The sequence below is a fragment of the Anolis carolinensis genome, chromosome 3 (genome assembly GCF_035594765.1).
Source record: "Anolis carolinensis isolate JA03-04 chromosome 3, rAnoCar3.1.pri, whole genome shotgun sequence".
Taxonomy (NCBI): domain Eukaryota; kingdom Metazoa; phylum Chordata; class Lepidosauria; order Squamata; family Dactyloidae; genus Anolis; species Anolis carolinensis.
The window spans coordinates 172,915,507-172,929,325 of NC_085843.1; positions in this window are offsets into that span (position 1 = coordinate 172,915,507).

Consider the following 13,819-nt stretch of genomic DNA (forward strand, 5'->3'; position numbering starts at 1 on the left):
GCCTATAACTTAATCCGTATACGGGAAGGGGATGAATGGAAGACGGCATTTAACACGTGTTTCGGATGCCACGAGTTCCGAGTCATGCCTTTTGGGCTTTGTAATGCTCCTGCGGTATTCCAGAGGTTCATGAACGATGTGTTCAGGGACCTAATTGACCAATTTTTAGTGATTTATTTGGATGATATCTTGATTTTTTCTAAGGACGAGAAAGAACATCGTCAACATGTCAAGCAGGTTCTGCACCGACTGCGGGCTAATGGGCTTTTCGCCAAGGCTTCCAAGTGCGTCTTTCATGTGCCTGAAGTGGAGTTCCTAGGTCATGTAGTGTCAGGTAGGGAACTTAAAATGGACCCACATAAGGTTGACGCCGTCAACTCATGGCAGGAGCTGAAGACTAAGAAGGATGTACAAAGGTTCTTGGGTTTCGCTAATTACTACCGGGAGTTTATTCCGAATTTTGCAAAGCTCACGGTACCTTTGACGCAGCTTCTGCGCAAGAAACAGCCATTTGTGTGGGGGCGGGAAGCTCACGAGGCGTTTCTACAACTAAAGTCTAGTTTTCAATCGGACAACATACTAACCCATCCTGATGTTGACAGACCGTTCGTGGTAGAAGCGGACGCTTCTAGCTACGCGTTGGGGGCTGTATTGTCTCAGAAGGATTCCTCAGGGACCTTGCGTCCCTGTGGATTTTACTCGCGGCAACTAACACCCTTCGAGCAGAACTATACCATATGGGAGAAGGAGTTGTTGGCGATTAAGGTGGCGTTTGAGGTGTGGCGGCACTGGCTTGAAGGGGCACGGCACCAGATCGTGGTCAGATCTGATCACAAGAACTTAGAGCACTTGCAAACAGCAAAGAAGTTAAACCAGCGTCAAATCCGCTGGGCTTTGTTTTTCTCCAGGTTTAACTTCAAGGTGCAGTTCGTGGAGGGGAAGGCAAACTTGCGGGCCGATGCTTTATCCCGCAAGCCGGAATTTAAGACCAATGAGCAGGTAGTATGTCAGACCATCTTGCCTACTGCCTCTCTGTGTGTTGTAGATAATGAGCTTGGGTTACATGACCAGATCCTTGAGGCTCAGAAGGATGATGTATGGACTCAGGAGCAACTGATGCTGCTCTCTGCAGGTAACCGTACCATACTGCCGCATCTCCAGGATCAAGACGGGGTATTGGTGCGTAGGGGGCAGGTTTACGTACCAGTAGGGACCCTCAGGTTGGAGGTGATTAGAGCCCACCATGACGAACCCATGGCTGGGCACTTTGGCAGGTTCAAGACCGTACAGCTTATCACCAGGAGCTACTGGTGGCCAAAGATGCGGCAAGACATTCTGCGCTTTTGTGACAGCTGCGCCGTTTGTCAGCAGAGTAAGACGCCTGTTGGGCGCCCTAGAGGGTTGTTATCGTCTTTACCTGTTCCGGAGAGGCCATGGCAAATCATTTCCATGGATTTTATTTCAGATTTGCCTAAGTCTGGGGGTTATACTTGTATTTGGGTGGTGGTGGATTTATTTAGTAAACTGGCTCATTTTATTCCTTGTTCAACCATTCCGGCGGCCCCTACGTTGGCCTTACTATTTACAAAGCACATCTATCGTTTGCACGGAGCACCCGAGGTGATTATTTCAGATAGGGCTCCGCAATTTGTGTCACGCTTTTGGAAACACTTCCATGAGTGTTTGGGGACTAAGTTAAACGTGTCTTCAGCTTTCCATCCGCAAACGGATGGACAGTCGGAACGGGTTAATGGGCTCTTAGAGCAGTATCTGCGTTGTTTTTGTTTAGATCAACCCACGGCTTGGGTAAAGTGGTTACCGGTGGCGGAATTTGCTTACAACAATGCGGTGCACACGTCTAGTCAGCATACGCCATTTGAGCTAACTTATGGTTTTCACCCACGGGGAGGTGTGGCGCCGTCGACCAATGTGGTCTCTTCGGACCCTGTGTACCGCTCTTCGGAAATGGCTGCATTGCATGATGTTGCCCGTCGCTTACTGTTGGAAGCTAAGGCAACGCAGAAGACTCAGGCTGACCGCCACAGGCAGGCAGGGGAGGAGTTGGAAGAAGGGGATTTGGTGTGGTTATCTTCCAAACATATTAAACAGGCTGGGGGAAAGTTTGCGCCTCGGTATTTGGGTCCCTTTCCTATCGTTAAAAAGATTTCTTCTGTTGCGTTTCGTTTGCGTTTACCGTCTAGTTTAAAGGTCCATCCAGTCTTTCATCGTTCGCTGTTGAAACTTGATACCTCTAGTCGTCGTGGTGCTATAGCGGAGGGTATCACTGCCACTTCTCCGCCATCGGGGGAGGAGGCCTTTGTGAGAGGGGATAGTGTTATGATTGAGCCTCATGGCTCTGTTACTGACAGACGTGGGCGTAAGACTCCTCGAGAGTCAGATACTCTCGAGGAGCGAGAGAGAAAAAGACTGCGAGACATATTTGCAGCACCATCTGACGAGGAGTCTTTCGAAGGGTTTACGGAGAGAATGGAGGAGGGGCTGGTTAGCTCAGAGGAGGATGAGATGGATTGGACTCGGGTAAGGGAGGAAGTGGGTGCCACTGGCCATGATGGGACAGAAGATGAATGGGGACCTTCAGGATTAGACCCATGGTTTAGCTGGAGGGATGGGACGGGATCCACAGCTGGAGATGCTGTTGGGCGTAGTCAGAGGTGTTCCAGCTCTGACGAGGAAAGTGATGAGGAAACGCCCGGGTTAAGGAGGACAGCTGACAGTGATGAAGATTTGTAACTGGCATAAAATGGGGCTTGAGAGCAATTGCAAATTGCGTTGGGCAAGGTAATCTGGGCAAACGCTTGGGATCCGTGTGTGTGTGGGACGTTTCCCTGAAGACTTGTGTGCTTTCCTGTGCTGTGACGTAAGTTGATTGGAATCCAGGGTCAGACGGCGGGAGGGATTGTGTGGGCATTTGTTTGTGCAAACCTGTGCTTACTCTTATTAGCTTGACCTTCCGTCGTCTTCTTGACGGACGCCATCTCCTGCTTTGAGAACTCGGACTGAACTGACCACGGCTTGTCTTCCCCCCCTTCTTGGACTTGGAAAAACTACAAACGTCTGCTTCTGGCTTTGATCTACGGAACGGAACTGGTCTACTCAACTGCTACAATCCTTGGCTGATTTACTCGTGTTGGAGATCCTGTCTGCTGTGTGTGTGGGGGAGCGACGCAAGTTACTCTAAGCACAGTGTTGGCAGCAGAGAGGAATCTGCTGCCAATTAGTTGCATTCTTTGTATCTTTTGTTCCTTGGCTTTCGTTTCGTTTATACCCAGGCTGAAGCAAGCAGTTTGTTTTTACCCGGATTAAACTCCGGTTTAATCCGGTTTATCTTTTGAACATTTACTTTTGCCCCTTTTTGCTCCTAAAGGCAAAAACTGCCTGGCCCTTGTGTTTTACGGGCATTTTTGAGTTCTGTAATCTAATAAACTCTGTTACTTTGAATCTTGTGGCGTTCTGTCCTTGACATGGAGCCCCAATAAATGTTCATATATTATGATATATGTTTTATTTTATACTAGCTGTGCCCAGCCATGCGTTGCTGTGGCGAAGAATGGTGGTATGGGAAATAAAGTATTGAGGAATTGGTGGTAGTTAAGGTAAAGGGTAAACGTTTTCCCCTGACGTTAAGTCCAGTCATGTCTGACTCTGGGGGTTGGTGCTCATCTCCATTTCTAAGCCGAAGAGCCGGCGTTGTCCGTAGACACCTCCAAGGTCATGTGGCCATAGGCATGACTGCATGGAGTGGCGTTACCTTCCCGCCGGAGCAGTACCTATTGATGCACTCACATTTACATGTTTTTGAACTTCTGGGTTGGCAGAAGCTGGGGCTAACAGTGGGGGCTCTGTCCGCTCCCCCAATTCAAACCTTTCGGTCCAGAAGTTCAGCAGCTCAGCTCTTTAACATGCTGTGCCATCAGGGGATATTATTTCCTAAAGGTTGTGAATATACAATATTTCTGATTGTTTTTTTTGTCTGTTGGAGGCAAGTATGAATGCTGCAATTAGGAAAAATGATTAGGATGTAATGGCCTTGCAGATTTAAAGCCTAGCTATTTCCTCCCTGAGTGATTTTTTTGTTGGGAGGTGTTAGCTGGCCCTGATTGTTTCCTGTCTGGGATTACCTTGTTTTCAGAGTGGTGTTGTTTGTGATATTTTATGTGCTTCTACTGTCTGTGGCCCTGAGAAAACAGAGGATTTGCCAGACTTTGATGATGGGAATCCTTTGTTGGGAGGTGTTAGCTGGCCCTGATTGTTTTCTGTGTGGAATTCCCCTATTTTCAGAGTGTTGTTCTTTATTTAGTGTTCTGATTTTAGAGATTGTATTGTTCTGTTTTATTATACCACATTAATTTTTATATATTCTGATTTTAGTGTTTTTGAATACTTGGAGCCAGATTGTATTCATTTTCACGGTTGACCGCAACACAATAATAATAATAATAATAATAATAATAATAATAATAATAGTAATGATAGTAATAATAATGACTTTGGTAATACATAGTGCTTCACTGCCTTCTCAGCTTCCTTTCTGGAAGAATCCTTTCTTGGGAGGTGTTAGCTGGCCCTGATTGTTTCCTTTGTGGAATTTCCAATTTCCTTGCTTTATTTCTTTATTTCTTTATTACTGTCCTGGTTTTAGAGATTATATTGTTCTGCATTATTCTAGCCTAGAAATTATTTCATATCAAAGTAGAATCTCACTTATCCAACATTCGCTTATACAATGTTCTGGATTATCCAACACAGTCTGCCTTTTCATAATGTTTTTGTAGTCAGTGTTTTAAATTCATTGTGATATTTTACTGGTAAATTTGTAAATACAGTACAGTAAAGTCTCACTTATCCAACATAAGTGGGCTGGCAAAATGTTGGATAAGCGAATATGTTGGATAATAAGGAGGCATTAAGGAAAAGCCTATTAAATATCAAATTAGGTTATGATTTTACAAATGAAACACCAAAACATCATGTTAGACAACAAATTTGGCAGAAAAAGTAGTTCAATACGCAGTAATGCTATGTAGTAATTACTGTATTTATGAATTTAGCACCAAAATATCATGATATATTGAAAACATTGACTACAAAAACGCGTTGGATAATCCAGAACGTTGGATAAGTGAGACTACTGTAATTACTACATAGCATTACTGCGCGTGGAACTACCTTTTCTGTCAAATTTGTTGTATAATATGATGTTGTGGTGCTTAATTTGTATAATGATTACCTAATTTGATGTTTAATCAGCTTTTCCTGAATCCCTTCTTATTATCCAATATATTCACTTATCCTGCCGGCCTGTTTATGTTAGATAAGTGAGACTCTACTGTATATTGATAATCTTATATTATCTGCTTAGAACTGGATTATATGAGGCCCCTTCTTCACAGCTGTATAAAATGCACACTGAAGTGGATTATATGGCAGTGTGGAGTCAAGATAATCCAGTGTAAAGCAGATAATATAAGATTATAAATGGGTTCTATAGCTGTGTGGAAGGGCCTTGAGTCTACACTGCCATATAATCCAGTGCAAATTCGATAATCTGTGGAAGAAGCCTAAGTGAGGCCTAAGGCTGTCTGTCCCCTAACTGAAACCTGGCTGTCCCTTGGTTGCTAGGCAACGAAGTGGGCAGAGATTAGCCCTCTAAACTGGCAGCAATTGGATAAAAACAATTATTGCTCTCCCTCTAATTAGGTCTTTATTTTTCTTTTCTTTTTGTTGTATCAACCCTGAGGCATGGGTGATGGGTTGTGTTGTCAAATTTCGAGGTTGGGGGGCCTGTACTTTTGTTGTTTTGTGGGTTGCCGTGATGCCATCACTCTTTTATATATATAGATGATGTATATATATCAGGCATGGGCTGGGCCAGTGGCAGATGGATGGAGATTGTTTGTATGAACTAATTCACACAGTGCAAAAAGAAAAAGAAGGGGAAAAAAAGAAAGAACAATACAACATTTAAAATGAAGGACAATTTTAACCAAAATAAATTTCACAGTATTTCAGTGGAAGACCCTGGCCCATCTAGTCCAACCCCTTTCTTCCATGCAGGAAAAGCTCAATCAAAGCACCCCCAAAGATGGCCACCCAGCCTTTGTATAATAATAATAACAACAACAACAACAACAACAACAACAACAACAATTTATAGCAGAAACCCCAGAGGGCATTCAGTCCAACCCCCTTCTGTCATGCAGGAAAAACACAATCAAAGCACCCCCTGAGTGGTGGGAGGAAAATAGGGTTTTTTAAGCAAAGAAAACCAGAGAGATGGTCTTTGCAGAGAGAAAAAGGGTCTAGGCAGTGTGGGAGTTGGGGGGAAGGGTCTGTGCCCTGGGAGGACGCTGCTCTTGCTGTTTCTGGCAGCTCAAAACTATAATTTCTCTGCATTTCTCAGAAGGAGGAAAGAGGAGAAGGCGCGAAAAAGCATGGAGCTGTGGAGCTCCTCACTATCACTAAAGGCCCCACGGAACACAGTTTGAGAACCTCTGATCTAGAGCACTGTAGTCCCAGTCAGAAATGAGGTTTTCCCAGTCCAATATTGTAGTCCCAGAAACTGACAACAGTAAATGTTTTCTGAACATTGCCTAGTGGCTATTTTAGAAATTTACATGAATTTGTTGTGCAACTTTTACTGTGAACTTTGCAGAAGATTCTGGAACTGTACTTCATCAAAAAGAAAACCAGCCTGTTTAGCCAGCCTTGCAAATGTTGATTTGTAATCAGTAAATGTTTGATTTTTATACTTATTATAGTGTGTGTGTGTGTGTGTGTACACCCAGGGTTACATAAAAATTTCTCAGGCCAAAAGGGGTTGCAAATAGAAAAGTTTAAGAAGCCCTGACTGAGAGTACTCATCTCATACCCCAACTTCAGGTTATCAAGAGCACCCAACAAACTGTCCTGCTCAGTTCTTTGAACAAAGAAGAGTGGGCACTTGGACAGTAGAACAATGAAGGGTAGACAGCTGAGGGGATTTTTTCTTGAATAATCAGGTCATGAACTGAATATAGAGAGGTTAATAGGTCTAAGACCATCAAGCCAACCTACCTTCCTTCTTTCTTTTTTTAAAATAGCAGGTGGAATTGTGGCTTCATATTTCCCAAAAAGATGCTGTTGGATATGCTCGCTTCTATTGCAATATTGATGGAATGAGCCCAAGAGTTCTGAGATTTCCACAACCCATCTCTGGCTGATATTTGAAAAAATTGAAGGTGCCCATTCTGGGGCATTCTCTAAGAAGGTCTATAATCCATTGTTGTAGATAAGGATTTTATTCAATACATTTCCTTGTAGAATTTAACATTTGAACCAAGAGTGGGTCCTGGTGATGTAAAGAAACTCAGGTATTAAGGGCCCTTCTAAACTTACCTAAAACCTGGAAGCAGGTTAAAATATCCCTGGGTTTCAATCCCCACCCCCTCCCATAACCCAGCCCCCCATTCCTCCCAAAAACACTTACCCAATGTGCCTGCCAGCAAAACAGACCCCTCTGCAGATCATTGACACTTGATAATGATGCATGGGGAGGTGGGAGGAAGGAGGAGGGAAATCCCTCATTCCCCATCTCCCAGAGCACCACTTTCAAGCATTAGGAGTATGCTAAAGAGGGGCTTGGTTTTCCAGCAGGCTTCTCTGGTAATTTTTTTTTGGGGGGGGATGGGTGGCTGGGGAGGAGGGGGGGTACCCTCAGGGTGGGTGCTCTCATGTACCTCCTGTGTACCAGAAGAACAGGGATGGCTGGGAGGATTGACCCCCGGGACTGTGGAAGCAGTCTTGGGAGTCAGTCCACACAGGGCCCACACCTGGAAAGATCTCAACCTTAGCTTAAGGTCTGGATCTTTCCAGGTGTTTAATTAATGCAGAGTAAACTTGGAAAACCCAGTTTTCTCCACATTAATTCACTTTTATCTGAGGTGTCATTTGGACACCTCCAATAAAAGCAAGACAGATTCCATGTTTTGGACCTGTCTGGAAGGGCCCTAAGCCTGTGTGCCACTGCATACATGCAGTTGATACTGCGAACTGAAATGTAGGAAGAGCAGGTATACTGACACGCAAACCTTCTTCCACTAATTGGCCTTGCTTTTTATAACAGTTTATTATCAGGCTTGTTCACTGGAAAAAACATCTCTCAATTGGATCTGCTATATAACTTCTAAAAGTTACTTGCTTCAGTTCCACCACAGACAAAAACATCAGCTTCTAGCATCTCCATGCTGAGAATCAGCTACCATACAGTGCGTGTATGTCTGAACATAATCTGAACTTTTTACCTTTAATTCTTTGGTGTTGCAGTGGCTGTTAGAAAAAGCAGCCAGTGCTGACAAAGCCAATTTGCAACCCTGTCTTGGGGAACTCTTTGAAACAATCTTCTAGGCAAGAGCTGGCATGCCAGTCCCTCCATTAGATAATTTGACTAGCAAACTCTTGTCCCACTTATTCATATATTATCCACTACTTAAGTTTGCCTTTTGGGCATCCCCCTTTGTATTTGCAACAGATGGCACCACTTTATCTGTTTAAAATTGTAGTATCTCAGAATGGTTTCCTGTAGATTGAGATCTACACCACAGTGAATGATCCTCCTCATATGTGCTTGAATTCCCACACAACCACCAAAACTACAAATTACAAACTCTGTTAATTGTTTGAATATAATGCCACAGCAATAGCCAAGAAATATATATCTAGTACATACATAAGGTGGAAAAACCACTTACTTACTTACTTACTTACTTACTTACTTACTTAGGCGATCCCTCATAGTTTGAGGATGATGGTCCTCCATCTTCGCTATCTTGGCGATGGATCCGTAGATGGCTGAAGAGACCTATTCTTAATCTGCATGTTCTCCCGCAGTGAGGACATTGGTTTCCAGGTAGAAGGCGGTCCTGGTCAGGGTTGGCTTGACAGGACTTCCTCTTGGCACGTTTCTCCCTTAAGTCCTCCATTTGTGCCTCTTTGAACTCCGCAGCAATGCTGATCACAGCTGAACTCCAATTAGAGCGCTCAAGGGCCAGTTCTCAGTGTCTATGCCACAGTTTTTAAGGTTGGCTTTAAGCCCATCTTTAACTCTCTTTTCCTGCCCGCCAACATTACCTTTCCCATTCTTGAGTTCGTAGCTGCTTTGGGATCGGGCATTCGGACAACGTGGCCAGTCCAGTGGAGTTGATGGCGTAGGAACATTGCTTCCTCTTTGTTTCCTCAAGCATGCTGACATTTGTCCGCTGTCTTCCCAAGAGATTTGTAGGATTTTTCTGAGGCAATGCTGATGGAAACGCTCCAGGAGTTGGGTGTGATGTCTGTAGACCGTCCATGTTTCGCAGGCGTAGAGCAGGGTTGGGAGGACAATGGTTTTATAAACAAGCACCTTGGTATCTCTACCGATGTCCCGATCATCAAACACTCTCTGCTTCATTCTGAGAAATGCTGCACTTGCAGAGCTCAGGCGTTGTTGTATTTCAGTGTCGATGTTGACTTTTGTGGAGAGGTGGCTGCCAAAGTAGCGGAAATGGTCAACATTTTCTAATGTTACACCATTAAGCTGTATTCCTGGCATTGCAGAGGGGTTAGCTGGTGCCTGTTGGAAGAGCACTTTGGTTTTCTCGATGTTCAGTGAGAGGCCGAGCTTCTCGTATGCTTCTGCGAAGGTGTTTAGAGTGGCTTGTAGGTCTTCTTCTGAGTGCACACAGTCTACGTTGTTATCGGCATATTGGAATTCTATAACAGATGTTGTGCTGACATTGGTTTTGGCTTTCAGTCTGCTGAGGTTAAATAGCTTGCCATCTGTCCGATAGATGATTTCCACTCGGTGGGAAGCTTCCCATCAACAAGGTGAAGTATCATAGCAATGAAGATGGAAAATAAGGTAGGGGCAATAACACAACATTGTTCTGGCAAAGTGAGGGACATATTTAAGATGGAAAAAGGCATAGTCCTGGAAAAGTGTGAGAAATTCTTGGATTTTTTTTAAAGCAGAGGCTATGTGGCCATTTGTTGGAAATATTTGATTAGGTATTCCTGCAGAGCAGAATGGGGTTGGACTATATGGCCCACAGGGTCTCTTCCTACTTTAGAACTCTATGCCTCTAGGATGCAGATGAACCTAGTTATAAACCTCAATTCTTTCTTCACGTTGTGAATATGTTATGTGCTTTGGCACAATGCATTTTCTTCCTTCCTGATTAGAGCTAGAGACCTTATTCTCTCTGTCATCTCTTTTCTGCTTTGGTAGGGTTCAGGTTTTGCAAACCTTTATATTTTCCTTTATTTACAAATTAAATTACAACTTACCAATGGAGCTCAAGCAAGGTTCCTTGACCATGTTTGTATTTTGAACATAGAGCATTTATTAAGTTGATTGTAAAATGGCTATGACCCAGATCCATTTCAATGTTCCATTGAAATCAAAAGCTCAGTTTCCTTATGACAGATGTGACATTAGTCAGATGGACTTAAATAGGCCTTTCTTCAAACCAGCGTTTGAAAATCTCTGTCTTGCACAATGCTTTTTGTTTATGTTTCTTATGTGGTTCCCATAGAAGCCACTTGACTAATGACATTCAACACCTTTAACTTTACAAAAGCTTGGTAAAAACATTAAAGCAATGTAGTAAAAATGTAAAGTGCTTTGGGTCAAAAATTCCTATCTCAGCTAAACACCTCAGATTTTTGTATAAACCTTTGTATGATCATCTTGAATTTTGTAGCTGTATCTCAGATTCTATAGTGCTACTTTGATACAGGTGAAGAATTGTCTTTCTTTGAAAGCAAGTCATAAAATATTTAGATTGCTTCCATTAATACTGGTTATCACCATGCCAACTGTAATTACCTTCTCCATTTGTTGTTGTTTTTCTATGCCTTCAAGTCAGTTCTGATTGATCATAGGGTTTTCTTTACATACTTTGTTCAGAAAGGGTTTTCTTTTGCCTTCCTCAGAGAGAGTGTGACATGCCCAATGCTTTGACCCGTCATCTCCCAGTGTCCTAGCCCAACATTCAAGCTATCACACTGTCCCTGGGCCTTCTCAATAACTCAATTTAATTAGTTTAACAGGCACCAGAGATTTTGGGTTGAAAGAGAGAGGCACCTTTCCTCAAGGTGGCCCCAGACTATGGGCCACCAATATTAAGACGTTTGTTCTTAGATCTTTAAAGCCATATATCGAGTAGCTCAATATAAAATAACTTTCTTCTCATTTTTGTCATGTCACATTTCAAAATTCATCAACCCAATCAGTGGAACACTTCAAACATTTCCAGTAAGCATAAATATCCAAGTTATATAATTTCCAATTTCTCTAGTGTCAAGTTCAAGGCATAGTGCATTTTAAATAGGTGTACTTTCATGTTAGCTACTACTAAGGTACTAGAAAGAAATTTTACAAATTCATTGCCAAATATATTGTGATATGGAACCCTTAAATCACCCCCCATTATACAATTTTCTTTTCATTTCTTCAAAGTAAAATATTTGATAAATCCCTCATATCTTCCCTTTATTATTACTCTGATACATCAACTGTGCGGTTTTCGTCGGATCTGTAAATGGGTCATATTTTGCTTTCATTGCTACAATGGATTCTCAAATTTGAAGATATTGAAGTAAGTATGGATCATTTATCTCCTCTGATATTCTATTCTGTTCCACAAAATGCAAAACAAAGTAAAGAGGTCTTACAAAGGCAAAGAATGTTTTATGTCACCTACTCAGGAGTGAAGGCAAAACTCATGTGAGAAGGAGCTACAACATTGGCAAAAAATAACTGTTCCTGCATTTAAAGATTGAAAGAATAGTGTGGCAAGAACCATGAAGTGGGGCATTGATTCTCATGGTATATACTTCTTGTAAATCAGCCATTTATTTAATTATGTCCCCAGGTTATGCATAGCATCTCTTGTTGAGAAGGCTATAACTCAAGCAGGCTGCATTAGAAAAAAAAATAAATGAGGGCAACTCTATTAAAAATGGAATAACTTAGTCCGTTACTGAAATTTTCACTTAAAGAAAGGTTTGATATCTTTTGCGAAAAAAATCAAGCACAAAAGCAACACAATGCGCTTATGAATCCCCCCCCCCCCCTTCATTTTCTACTTCTTATTTCAGGGTGCTAATTCCCTTTCATGTTGAAATGCATGGTACCTCTTTGAAGTTACAATTATTTCAAGAATGCTATCTGTAGTCTTTTACAATTATGTTTTTTAATTCATTACAAATCCATTGCAAATTTAATCACTGGCCGTTCCAGAGTGTTTGCCTTGTGAATACAAGGACTTGCGGGGTGCTCTTGAAAGACCGATGGTATTAACTAACATATTCTCTGGCTGTCCTCCTCAGGTATAATTTCTTTCCAAGTGTGTGGCCTTCTTCACAAAGGAGCTTAGTATTGTGTTGAAAGCCACCCATCAATTAGGAGGCTTTTTCACCTTCTATGAAATGTCTCATTCAAAGGAGAATTTAGGTGAAATTCTGAAGATGCTGTTATGAATTGGCCAAGGAATGTATGTTTTTCTCTTAAATTAAATCCGGGATGTCCACTGCCCCGGCTTTATTCATGCCACACTTCAGAATTATCTGCAAGGCATAAAGTTTAATTTGGTAACATTAATAAAAGTTGCCCATATTTTAACCCATAATTATTGTGTGATCTCGTTATTTCGGGGGTTGGGTGGCAATCAGTTTTTTTACATTAAGTAAAATGTGTTTTTGTGTATGAATGTTAGCTTTACCCATTTTTAAGAAGAAAATCCATGCCCATGATTTTGTGCACATTTTTCTTTTGAATTCCATATCCAGCAGATTTCTTTCCCAACCATAGTATGATGAATTATATGTTATGTAGCATGTTTGGTTGCCTTTGCTAACTACTGTTTGATAAAAAAAGGTAAAGGTTTCCCCTGACGTTAAATCCAGTCGTGACCAACTCTGAGGTTCGTGCTCATCTCCATTTCTAAGCCGAAGAGCCAGCGTTGCCCATAGACACCTCCAGGTCATGTGGCCGGCATGACTGCATGGAGCGCCATTACCTTCCCGCCAGAGCAGTACCTATTGATCTACTCACATTTTGCATGTTTTCGAACTGCTAGGTTGGCAGGAGCTGGGGCTAACAGCGGGCGCTCATTCTGCTACTGTTTGATATTACTCTATAAATGGTCATATCATGATTTATAATATGGAGCTTATTTCCTAAAGGTGCCAAATTCTTCTGAACAAATTGTACAGGAATTAAAAAATATATGGTGAGGATATGCATTCTTTTGTTATGAAATACAATTTTCCAAGCCCCATAGCTAAGTGATTTATTGCATTTGATACTTGTGATCTGTACATAATACTTTACTCCTAGGCAACAATGTGCTGCCACCTATAACTAATTTTTCAGTTTTGTTTAGATTTGGTATCTTTTGAAAACAAACTCTCCAATTGTTCATTTGGTTTTCTTTGGATTTTGTTCTATTTTAGGAATGGATGTGTACATCCAATGGCTAGTTCCAATGAAAGTTTGTTGTTGTTAATGACTGTCAAGTCAGCATAAATTTATAAATGGGAGACTTCAAAAGTATCATGTTACTCACAACCCTGATAAGATCTTGCAAACATGCATGGAGTCATGGCTTTCTGGACTGGGCTTGTGTACTTGTAATGTAATCTTCCAATTCCCCTCCTGCCTTCCACTTTATCAAGCACTATCCTATTTTGGAATAGGTCATATTATCTCATAATATTCCACAAATATGATATCATATTCCACAAATATTATAGCTTCAGTTTGGTTATTTTACCCTCTTGA